Genomic DNA, 13,071 nt, shown 5'->3' with positions numbered 1-13,071 from the left:
GTAGTAGTAATTAGTGGAAATCATTACCACAGGAGGTAGTAGAGGCTGATAGCATAGTCAGGTTCAAAAAAGGAGTAGACAAATTCATGGATGATAGATCTATTAATAGCTGTTGAACAGAACTGTTGGACATGCTTTCTCAGGCATCTCTAGGCCAATGAGGGTGGATGCCAGGGAGGGTAATGAATAGGTGACAGCTCACCATCCATCAAATATTGGGACCCCATTAGTAGACCATCATGCTTCATTTTGTGCCATATTTATCGCTAATTATTAGCATGCTTAAACAGCCAAAAGGGCAGCCTTCTTTATGTTCTTTGTTTTCCTAGTTTTACAAGCACAACAGCTTTTGGAGAGGAATTGCTTTCCACATACTTATACTGCCATCTGGTGTTCATATTATGCAAATATAAATATTTTCATATGCTAAAAAATTAGCAGAAGATGACAGGAAGGAAACTTTTTAAGAAGAGGCAAGAATTGCTCAGATTGTTAAAAACCCAAGAAAGGGTCTGAAAATTAAGCATAAGGCAGGGTGAGGAGCAAGTTATTTCTCATGTCACCTTAAAGAAGCTTTAAGAGATTCATCTGCAGCTAATTTCTCTTATGTAAATAGCACAAATATCATTTATAGTGGGAATTCTACCAACTATTTGCTCAGCTGCAACTGAAATATAAGTGCTAAGGATGTAGTTTCTGTGCCAACAGAACTTATTGTGTACTAATGTAGGCCTACACACATACAACTTGGGCTTGCACACTTGGAAGAAAAAAAATCATAGGTGAGGCTACAAAAATCATGAGATTGTTTTGAAAAAGCCAATTTAAAAAACACATTTGGGATAATTTTATCATGTTTTTGTGTGTGATCTATTAGCATTCAAATTTTTTAAAATTCTCTCTGCAATTAGGAGGTTAATAGAACTTACTTTTAAAAAAGGAAGTTGAGGGTTTCATGTAATTTCACGATTCCAGCAGCTGAATCATTAATCAAAATGTGAAGTGAGCAGTATGGCTTACATGTACCTTGTGACTAATACACCTATTCTTTCTCCTTCCCTTATTTTATAGCAGAAATTATTTTTATATCTTAAAGGCATGCCCCATTTTATTTCTATTACTGGTTTTTAAGGTTATCTAAATCTTCCTGTCTTATATTGATAATGCTTCCCAAATGTATGTCACCAGCAAATTTAATGAAAATATTGTGTCATTTTCTTTAAAAAAATTAATTAGGTTTGCCCCCAAGACCAATTTCTGAGGATATCCACTACTAATCAAAGTAATCAAAACTAGTAAAAGAATTTTTCTTTCACAACACATTGCTCCTTTTTAGTCAGTTTCCTATTTACCTTACAATTCTTACATAATTCCCATTTCCTCCACCTCAACTAAAATTTTCCTAGTTGGCACTGTAATAAGTACTTTATAGGTACTTTATTGAAATATACATCAATCGGATAAAAGTTTTTTCATAAAATATCCTATTTTCTAGATAAGAAATATATTAGGTTAGTTTTTAGTTAATGGTACATTTTAAACCATTTTCATATTTACCTCTTTCTTATTCTGAGGTCAGACTCACCAGGCAACTAGTCTTATACTACTAGTAGTCTACTAGTTGCCTTTCTTAAATATAGACATTTGGCTTACTATTCTTCTACTGTGCAGTATAATACATTCCAGATTTCCTTGATATTAAAAAGCCGTGCTATCAATCTTGTGTGTGCAATTCTCTCAGCAGGCCGGCCCCTACTAAATCAAATATATTAAAATGTTGAATTCTGATTTACGTGTAGAGATTTCCATTCCGACATACTCACTTCCATTAACCATATATGACTATGCCTTTGATCCCAGGATCAGCATCATTCTCCTTATTCAAAATAGGGAGAAAGAATTAATTTTTGGACCAGATCTAGCTGTTCTTCCATCCCTATCATCACTGTGTTGTTTCAAAACTTTTGTTTTCCCTTGTTCTTTATGTATATATTGTCCATAAACATATCTATATATTAGCTTACATACTATTACTCAGCTTGACTTTTGGCAATCTCAAATTAACCCTACATGCCCTGACTTGTAAGACATTTCTCAGCTGATCAATCCTTTTTATCATTTCTTGTAGATATTACCCATGTCTAAAACATGTCCCTGGCATGTCTAGAGAAGAATGCTCCTAAGCCGGCTTCACTCACCAAATCCTGTTTGCACATGCCAAAACCAGAAATGCAATGCTGAAGCTTCTTCAGAATGCCCACAACTACTCTTGAGACCTCTACCTTCAATGTGCTTTGCCACGTTTCTGAACTTGAGGAGTGGGTAGGCAAGACGTGCTCAGGAATGTCTTCCCTGGACATGCCGCGGATGTCATGTAGAAAACCGAAAAAAGAATACAGTGAAGATGGTTTCAAGTCAAACAAGAAGTCTACTCAGTACAAGAGTCTGTAACGAAATGTTTAATTTTAGTTTCACAGATTCAGGGCTTACTCTGTTTTATTTTAATTTGTGAAAAATTCAAACTAAAAAAATAACACATCAGTTAAAAATGTTGAAATAATATGTCCCAACTGTTTTGCATTTGTTTCACAAAATAGTTCAACCAATCCAAATATTAAGTCTCAAAGTATTTTAATCCACCTGAACATATATATTTTTAGGGATGTCAGTTAATCGCAGTTAAGTTATATGATTAATGTAAAAACAAATTAATGTGTTAATTGTTTTTATCAAGTTAATCACATACATCATTTGACCAGTGGAGTGGAACAGCTCTGGACCAGCCAGAACCTACACACAAAGCCCCAACCCCAGCCTGCCCCGTGCCTGCTCTACACTCACCCGCTCACACTGAGCAGCTGCAGCAGCTGGGCAGAAGCTGCTACTTGGCACAGGAAAAGCTGCCCCCACCCCAACCACTACTGAGCCGTTCTTGCTGCAGCTGCCCAGAGCCCACACCCAGGCTGGCCTACAGCTCCTCTCCGCTGCTGTCACAACCACCTTCAGGCCACCCAGCAGGGCAATGGTGACAGTGTGGAGTAGCTGCAAGGCAGCCCGGGCACAGGCTCCAGGAAGAAGGGGCCAGCAGCAGTGAGGGAGAGGGGGCCTTTTTTCCTCTGTGCTGAGCAGCAGGTTCTGGCTGGCCACTGCCACTGCTTAATGTGGACACGCAAGTCTGGTGCAGGCGTGGGGCAAGATGTTCACACAGGTTCTGGCTGGTCTACTCTGGCCAGGAGAGTCTGGAGTGGGTGCAGGGCAGGCCCGGGTCAGAGCTGGAGCTATGTGCTGTTGGTGGTGGTGGGGAGGAGCTCAGGGTGCACAGGCTCTGTGCTGTTGGATGGAGGGTTGGTGACTATTGTTTAACTATCCGATTAACATTGCGATTAATTGCAACTATATTTTGATGTCACAATTAATTGTGATTTTTTTTTAATAATTTGTCAGCCCTAATATTTTTAATTAAAATAAAATTCGGAAAAAGGGGCCTACAAACCTAGATGTGTGGTAGTAAAATCATTAATAAAAACACTGACATGAAGCTGGCTCCAAGACTTCACATAATGCATGGTGTCTCCGAGTGACTACCACTTCTTTCATATAGAGAAATGCAAGCCTAACTTCTTAATTCAGAGATTTGAACATAGGTGTCCCACCTTTCAGGTCGCTACCCTTCTAAGAGGGCTATATTGCATTCTGTGTAGGATCTTTCTTAGGCTCACACATTGAAGCTAATGTATGCTGCATAAAATATTTAACAGGGACTAGAACTCAGGAACACATTTCCCAAACTGGTGTCTTAAGTAGAGGTTCATTGGATATTACAGATGTGCTACAGTCTCCATTACTTCTTTCTTTCTTTCTTTCTCTCAATTTTTGAGAATAGCCTCTAACTCTCTCTCTCTCTAATTTGCCTGAAATTATTAGCTGTATTCAGTACAAATCTGTGAAAAGTTTCACATTTTCAATTAATAAACTATTTGTTCCTCTCTCCCTCCACCCCCAAAATCATCTAGGCTAAGTACAGACCATCGAAAAGCCCAAGGGTGAATTGATTCAGTCTTTGCAGGTTAGTTTAAACTGCAAAAATTAAACCAATAAGCAAATGAACAGGCATTCACTTTTGATTCAGGAAATGCAGGCACATGCCTACAGTAGCTCAAAGCCAGAAGCTGGGGGTGCTACAGAACAGCTCTCTGGCATGTAGCCAGCATGAACAATGTGTTCGTGTCCTCTTTCTGCTGCCCCTGAGGTCTCTGGGATTGGCAGTCCACAATCACAGTAGCAGGACTCTGTAGGGTTGCTCATCACTTCTTCTTCATGCTTCCAGGTGCCTCTGGGATTTGTAGTCCACAGTCACAGTCAGCACTAAGCAAGCCGGGCAGGGCAGCTCCATACTGGGGAGAAGTGAAGTTTAACCCCCCTCCCTGGTCCCAGCTTGGGTTTGCCTGGGGAGGCCCTTGAGCCATCCCTCACTGTTGCAACTAGAGCGCAGAGGGGCAAGGCAAGCCTTGCTCTCTGGAGCAGACAGTCCAGCCTAGCCCAGCCCAGCCCAGGGCTGCAAAATCCTGGGATGCTGGGGGACTCTGATTTAACTTGAACCAGGAAGGGTCTGAAACAGAAGTTTCATAAACCAGTTTGACCTAAATCAGTTACATCTGATACTACATTCAACCAGGTTTATCTTAAACCAGTTCCATCCATTTTGAAAGTGGTTTATGTGAAATGAGCTTCTGATCTGTTACATGTTTAAACCAATTTCTGATCAATTAAAACAGTTTAGGTGTAAACTGTCTCTAGCCCTAAACTCCCACAAGATATCCATTCTAATCAAAGGCATTGCCTCTTCCTTATTATCAATTTCTTGTTGAAATATTGAAATGTAAAAGCAATTTTATGATATTATTACAAATAAATATTTCCATTTTATTAATAATATTTGGGTTCTGATACATGAAACTGGAATGGTCATATTAGTCACAGTATACCAGTACAATGTTTACACCATAGCATGTATTCAGTTTCTGGTGCATGCTTTCCTGAAATAAATCTTTTTAAGAGAATTTTAAAATATTTAATGGAAGTATTTTATATCCCTCTGCGTGCAATGAAAAGTGATTTTATTGCCACGAGTTCAGCTTACTGGAGAAATTAAACATACATTTAATAAACCTCCTTAAATTATTTCAGTTAGTTTTATTATAACATGTTTTGGATCTTACATTCATGTTCCCTACCAAAGTCACAATAGTATATAATTGCATAATTGAAGGGGCCTCCAAGCTTTTCAATAAGCTAACAAACATAATTCAGCCATGCCTCTGTCTTATAGATTCCTATTGTATACCTCCTTCAGAGTGATTTTCAAGGGAAAATCCTGCGCTTGGGCATAGTTTGACTGAAACACTTCATGACATTGTTTTTCTTTAAAATCTGTTAAAAACAGTAAGTGTTTGAAGGCTGTTTATTAGCTTAGAATGTAGGATATCATCTTGGCAGATATCTGATATTGAGCAAGGTGCAGTGAGGCATTCTAAAATCCATAATAAATATCATGTACTATATGGTTTTATACTCTACACTATCAATATGAATACACATATATGCTTTTTAAGCAGCTATATGAATAAACAACTGGAGCTGGAATAGAACACTCAGTTTTCAACATAAGTTCTAGCAGCTTTTATCAATTGTATAATGAAATCAATACATATTTGTAGCCTAATATGCTGTTGAAAGTTGTTTACTTTTCAGTGAGTCTTCAAAGAACCTGATTTTTATTGGAGGGCAATGAAATGAAAGATTGAAGTAAAAATGAACCTGGAACATCTCAGCATAGGGGTCATTTAACTCCCTCTACCCCCATTAGATGGTCCATAACGGGCCATTTAGAATCTCTACTTTCAGAGAGACATGGGATTTACTTATAAAACAAAAAACAAAGTTTTGGGCACATGGTTGTGGCCAGTACTATGAAAGTTCATATTGAGGACTTCATAAAACAATCAACCTGTTTGGACAAATTCCTAAAGCAGATAAACATATGCCAATATAAAAAGCCACTCACAGAATAGGTATCATACATAAGAAATAAAGAATACACAATTAAACATAATCAAATATCATGTAATATATCCAAGAGCAAAGAATGTGGGCCAAATGTACAGTATAGGGCAGGGGCATACTTGGGTGGTTCTGTGACTTATGTGATGGCAGCACACAGGTAAGTGGCAGTAGCCAGGGTGCCAGTGGTGGCACAATAGTCAGGAGAGCAGTGGCAGCAGCTCCTCTTTTTACTCCCCCACAAGGTGGGTGATTAGGGCTTGTGGCCTGGTTATGTCTCTCCCCACCACCCCTCCTCCTTAGTTACCATACTGGTATAAGACAATCTATCCTGATGAGTAGGTGCTCTGGAAAGGACTTACAAGTCCTTCAGATTCAGCTAAGCTTAAGATCCTTCTGCAACGTGCAGCCATAAAAGCAAACGTCGTCCTTGAATATATACATTTTGATTAGGCATAGGAAAGTAATATTACATTACATTGGCACTGTCAAGATTGCTGTTAGAAAATAGTATCCTGTTCTAGTGTCCGCAGTTCAAGAAATACATTGATTAATTGGAGGAGGTTCCAAGAAAGCCATGAGAATGATTAAAGGATTGGAAAGAATTCCAGTGTAAGACTCAAGGAACTCAAGCCATTTTGCTTAATGCAGGGAAGGTTACATTTACAACCATGGAGAATGAAACTGGGTAATAGAGAGCCCTTCAGTGTAGAACAAGGTATAACAAGATCCAATGTTTGGAAAATTGAAGCTACACAAAATTAGACTAGAAGAAATAAATCACAGATTATATAAATGAGGAGGATTGACTGCTGGCCTGCCCTACCCTGTGCACAGATCTGGGGGCACATACCCCCACCCCAATGCTTGCCTGGGAGTGCATGCAGTGGCAGGAGCTGCCTTCCCCCTAATCCCACGCTTCCCCAAACAAGTCATTCACAGCTCCATCCCATGGCCTTCCCCAGCTGGACAGCTCTTGTTGGCACCCCTTTGCTTCAGTGCTCTGGCACTCGCCCTGCTCACTCCTCACCTCCCCTGCTATGGTACTGCCTAGAGAGATTGTAGAACCCTCATCCTTGGAAGTGTTTAAGAGCAGATCAGATAAACATTTGGATGAGATCATTTAGACAGCAATAATCTAAATAGGAGGCTGGACTAGATGAAATCTTGAGGTCTCCCTCCAGCCCTATTATTTTACAATGTATACCAGGAGCTGTGGAATAAACCCTCACTGATTAATCTTCTCTTCTTTTTCATCTCTGCCATATAGTACTGTGCCTACTCCAAGCTCATATGGGCTTAAGTGAAATTTTCAATGTGAATTTTTCACAACACCTTGCTTTTTTATCATTGTCCACATTTTCAAAGACTGACACTAGATGGTGCTTTAATATATCCTTTCTGATAAGGCAGTTCCAAACCTTTTTAAAAATATACAGCCTGCTGCTGCATCAAGAGTAAAATAAAACTAGGATCTCAATCATTATTCTTTCTTCCTAGAAGGAAACAAACTAATAATAGAGCCATTTAAATATATGCAGCAGTCTATAATTAGATTACCTACTTCCTATATGTTTCACCCTGTGACTCTCAACAATTTTGAAGTTTGTATGCTATTTAATTTATATATAAATGTAACTTAATATTCATAAACAGTAAGAACATGGGAAAATAATCAAGTATTCCAGTGTAATTCATATTGGTTTTGCACACTGATATAAATTACACTGCAGCATATGAGATGAGCCTCTTTTCCCAGGTAGCTCCTACAGTACGTTGATTTTGCTGCATCTTCCCACTAGGTGGTGGTGAAGCAGGTAATAGTCTGTCATCTTTGAGGACATGGCTCTCCTGGGATAGCTGCGAACTGACGTCACCTAAATCAGTATAACTTACACAATTATAACATTACTCCACATTGTTTCTGGGTAATTTTCTAGTGAACTACCCTAGTTTAATGTTTTACATCATTATTGCACCAATATGAAAGTGTCATCTGTCCTAAGACTTCAAGTCAGATAGGACACATTACCTAGGTTACATTAACCCCCTTCCCCGTGTCCCACCACACTGGGTAAATGGTGCTTTGTTATTTTCATTTGGTGGGAAGAAGAAATGGTAAGTGACTAGAACATAGCCAGTCAGGGAAGGTCAGCTGTGTGGTGAGGGCAGGATCCAGAAGCCATGGTCAGGGCTGGAGAATCAGATTTACTAACCCAAGTCAAGAACCAAAGTTAGGGATGTAGAGCCAGCGTCAGAAGCTGAAGTCAGAATTAGGTGAGGGGTTCCAGGCAGGCCAGGAGTACAGCACAGCAGTACTTTGCTTGCTGCTGTCTGCTCTGTTCTTATAAGGCTACACACAGACAGGTGGCTCAATTCACAACTGAGCATTTTGTCATGCGACAAACCCCAGACTTTACAGGTTAACAAACCCATTGTCCCACATTAAGTACCTTGGAATTATCTGAATTAACACTTTGCCTCAGAACAGCAGTGCTCAACTGTGTTGCCATAAGCCAGGTGGGCAGTGCCCCACTCTGTCCATGAGCCAGATCTGGGGCATGGGGCAGACACAGCTGACCCTGATCCAGCTACGTGGGGAGGGAGGCAGAGGACGTGGCCTGGCCATAATCCAGCTGTATGGGAAGGAATTGGCCATGGCCTGGTCCTGATGCAGCTGTGCAGGTCTTGGAAATTTGGCATCAGGGGAGGGGTGGTAGTATTAATTGCCACTACTCCCTTACCACCAAATTTCTGGAGCCCTGCAGGCCAGATGCCGTGGCTCAGCCGGCTGAATTTGGCCTGCAGATTAGGAACTGAACACCCCTGCCTCGGTATAACCATGGTTAATTTGCAGCTACTTAAGTCTAGTTTGTAAATGGGTGTGCCACATCTGTTTTGATGCAAGTCATATCCCTACCTAAACAGTCCCGCATTAAACTAGTTGCCTGTTTTTGCCTAAGTGCCTGAAGGATAAATCTTCCTGTTCTCGGACTACTTTCAGCCTGGGCCTAAGGCTGAATCTTCTCCAGCTGAGTCTGGGCTCATTACAGAAACCATATGTAAGCAGGTCACTCATCCACCTTCTTTACCAAGACCAGTCCGCTTTAGGGGAATGTGTAGATGAAACAGGGGCCCTAAATTAAAGTGGTGGGTTTGAAAAATGCTGCTTCAATTTAGGGCTGTTTAAACCCCCATGTCGTGCACACACCCTGCTGACTTACCTGCCTCCCCAGTGGGGAGGGGAGGGCGAGCTGTCAGTGGGTGGAGTGGTCCCTAGGCTGTGGGGCGGCTGGTGCTTCCCTCTGAAGCAGCTGTGGGCCCCCCCAGGTAGCACCTGCCCATAGGCACCTAGCTCAAGTGGTCCCAGGGGGTACCGCAGCCGTGGAGGGAAGGATTGGGCCCCCACACAGCTCAGGCAGGCAGGCAGGCTCTGGGGGCAGAGCTGCTTTCCAAGACTGCTGTCAAGCTTCCTGCAGGGCTTCCTGCAGAGCCATGGACTGCACGGAGCCCAGTGCTTCACTCCACGGCTGTAGGGACAGCAAACTAAAACTCCTCAAAGGAGTTTTAGTTTGCTGGGTCCCAAGTCATTTAAGGTACATTATGCTGCCGAATTTCCTACAGCGGCTGGAATTAATGCACAATACGCCGCGGAGGTGTGCAAACACCAACACCATTAAAGTGGTGCAAAAGCATTTAGCCCACTTCAAAGTGTCGTGCAAACACACCTCTTGTTTCATCTACACATGGCCTATGTTTCCAGGCAGTTAACTTTTCATGGAGCAAACTTGTCCCCACAGAAACAAAACAACCAATAAAACAAGCAAGTGTGCAAACAACAGCCTGACAAACAGAAAAACCAAAACCTGCAATCTTTTCTCAGAGGCTAAGAGGGCAACCCAGGTTCAGTGATTCTCTTTCAACACCACAGCCTTCCCTTCCCTCCTTTGCACTCCACTCGTGGAGCTGTTAACCCTCTTTGTGGCTTCACCCTCATTTACTAATCATTAGTTGCAGCTGGTTCCCAGGCTTCGGGCTAGGCACCTGGGGTTCCAGTCCCCCTGAAGGCTGAACCTCCTTACACCATACTATGGGGAAAAAATACTAGATAATTGGTGTCAAAGTTTAGTTTCTTTGTAATACACGTTTTTCTTCCAGAAAATCCTCATGGTTGTGTGCATATCATTTTAAATGAAATGTTCTCTTTGCAGCAAAGGAATATACCCACTTGGTCAGGAAAATATTTAATATTCAAATAAATGCAATAGAAAATTTAACCTACTGTATGCACATATCCCACTAGATGGAGTTAAACACAAAGTGAATCTGATCTAAAAAAATCAAATGGAACAGGAAATTCCATATGTGAATATGGTACAGAGATCTGCAAGAAAGAACTGCTAATAACTAGAAGCAGGGATACGTTGTTAAACAAGCATGAGAGAGGATGATATATTAGCACTGTATTCATCAGTTTTGTGCTCTCTTTGGGTAACAATATATTGAATACATCCTGAAAATCATTCTGGATTCTGCAGAACTTCTCACATGTATCAAAATTACAGAACAGATATATAGTCAACAGGGATAAACTGTCTGTGACCATTATGAAAACAGTAGTTGTCTGATTTTGACACTCTTGCTTAGGCTGAATAGCATCTTTTTAATCAAGTAGTCCCACTGCCTGCTTAATAAGGTACTGCATGGATGAAGATGGTGGAACTGAGGGATGGCTTACCAAGAATGAAAGTTCATTTCTCAGACTTGAAAAAGAAACATTACTGATTAAGGATTTCATATTGTGCATGCTGCACATACAGGCATTTGCCATGCTGCTAATTTTCAGCATGGCAGGGTTTTTTGACACCAGGAGATTCCGGTGCCAAAAAAAGCCTGCACCTGAAAAAAGCAAGGTGGTGCATGTAGCGGCAAGCATGCACCACCCGAAAGCAAAACCTGGCTAGCTGGAGCCATGCCTCAGCTGCCAGCCAGGCTCTGTGTCAGATAGCCACTGCTAGAGCCCCAAGACTCCACATAAGGCTGCTGGGGCCAGCCCAGATGCTGGGCCCCACCTCTTCTACCCCACCCGGGGAACTTGCTGAGCACTAGAGCATGTGTGCATGAGTGTTCCCGGGGCTCAAGTAGCTGTGGCACAACTATATGACACTATTTGAGCCTGTGGAAATGCACGTGAGCTCATTTGGTCGCACTTATAAAGAGCCACCTGAGACATTTGGGATGGCCCTTGGAATTTCCTTGAATGTGGGAAGGACTGTAATCTCCACTTCAGAGAAGGAACCATCTGATGCAATATTTGGGGTGGCATTATATACAGTGGAAAACTTTCTTTGGCAGGACCACCCAAATTATACACAATTCTAAACAATCCTACAGTGTGGGATGATTTCTAGGATTATATTTTTTATTATAATAGCATTCTCTGTAGGCATTCTTTATATACAGATCTTGATAATATATTTATATCTGCATTTATAACTGTTAATAGTTCTATTACAATATATTTCTGGAAATCTGACTGCAGACTAATATTTTAAACAGAGCTGTCATCTATTCAGTTTTCACTGAATAACCACAGTAGAAAGAGAAAAGGGATATGATTAAGTACATTACTTTAATGCAGACTTAAATATTTCCTTTCAGCTACAGCTATGAAAATCCAGGTGCATAACCAAGTAAAAAACATTCCCTTGTGATTTGGCTTATTCAACAATAAAAGTTATAGAATCTGTTTGGCTTTTATGTGATCATATTGCAAAGACACATTACCCAATACTCTACATTATCATTATACAGCTAATATAGTTAACTCCTTTGTACAGTGTTCATTGTTTGTTCATTGAGGATTGACTATGAATTTTAACAGAAGCCTTGAGATGTCTTTTGAAAGGAACCTTAAGTGGAAAGTAATTTCATAAGGCTTAAGCATGAAAGAACACTTTAAACTGTTTACCTGATTTGCCTTTTTTTAATGTTCTGCATCACCTTTAATGTGATGTAGAATGCTTGATGTGTGTGTGTTCAGCATCATGAAAACAATATTCAGGGCTATAAGTAATTTATGTGTATTTTTTCATTCTCTAATGGTTACTGGTTTGCTTGTCTGCATTAAGCTAAGCTAGGAAATATGAGAAAATGTGTGTCCTCTATGAAGATCAGGCACTGAGATACAGACCAACAGGCAGTCTCTAACAGTAAGACCTTTTCACTAGCCAGATTTTAAAAGAAAAAGATCTGAATAGACCTGAGAATTGATTCCATACCCCAGGATTATGGGTATAAAAAGATTACTTTAGAAGTCATCATCTATGCTACCTTCTCCCTTTCTCTTAGATCACACAGCAATGGTTGAAGCAAAAGCTATTTTATTCATGATTGTAAATTATTAGCAAATACAAATCTTATAAATCTTAATAAGTGACCATTCCTTTAAGCATCAGTGGTTCTAAAAGGTCATTTCACTTTACTGTAAAACCAACCAAGTGCATATTTTACTGAAGTGATCCATGTGAATTATTATTCACTTAATAATTTGGGAACAGCTTTTTTTTCTAGGTTATTTCCAATATCAGATGACATAAAATACCAACGAGAAAGAAGATAACTGTTTCTTATGGAAAAAAATAATTGTACAGGTCATTACATTCTGTAAGCATGGTTGCAAGACTATTTTACAAAGCTCTATGAAACTTTCTGAATGAAACTGGAGATGTCACTAGAGACCCAAATTCAAGCCAAGTTTCATAGTTTCATAGTTTCTAGGGTCGGAAGGGACCTTAGCAGATCATCTAGTCCGACCCCCTGCCATGGCAGGAAGAGCACTGGGGTCAAACGACCCCAGCAAGGTGTTCATCTAACCTCCTCTTAAAAACCCCCAGGGTAGGAGCCTGCACCACCTCCCTTGGAAGTTGGTTCCAGACCCTAGCCGCCCTGACCGTGAAATATCGCCTCCTGATGTCCAACCTAAACCTACCCTCTGCCAGCTTGTGACCG

Source organism: Gavialis gangeticus, unplaced genomic scaffold (genome assembly GCF_001723915.1).
Source record: "Gavialis gangeticus isolate Ggan-Ray unplaced genomic scaffold, GavGan_comp1, whole genome shotgun sequence".
NCBI lineage: Eukaryota > Metazoa > Chordata > Crocodylia > Gavialidae > Gavialis > Gavialis gangeticus.
The sequence above is the reverse complement of the archived record's forward strand: the minus strand, read 5'-3'. Positions refer to the sequence as shown.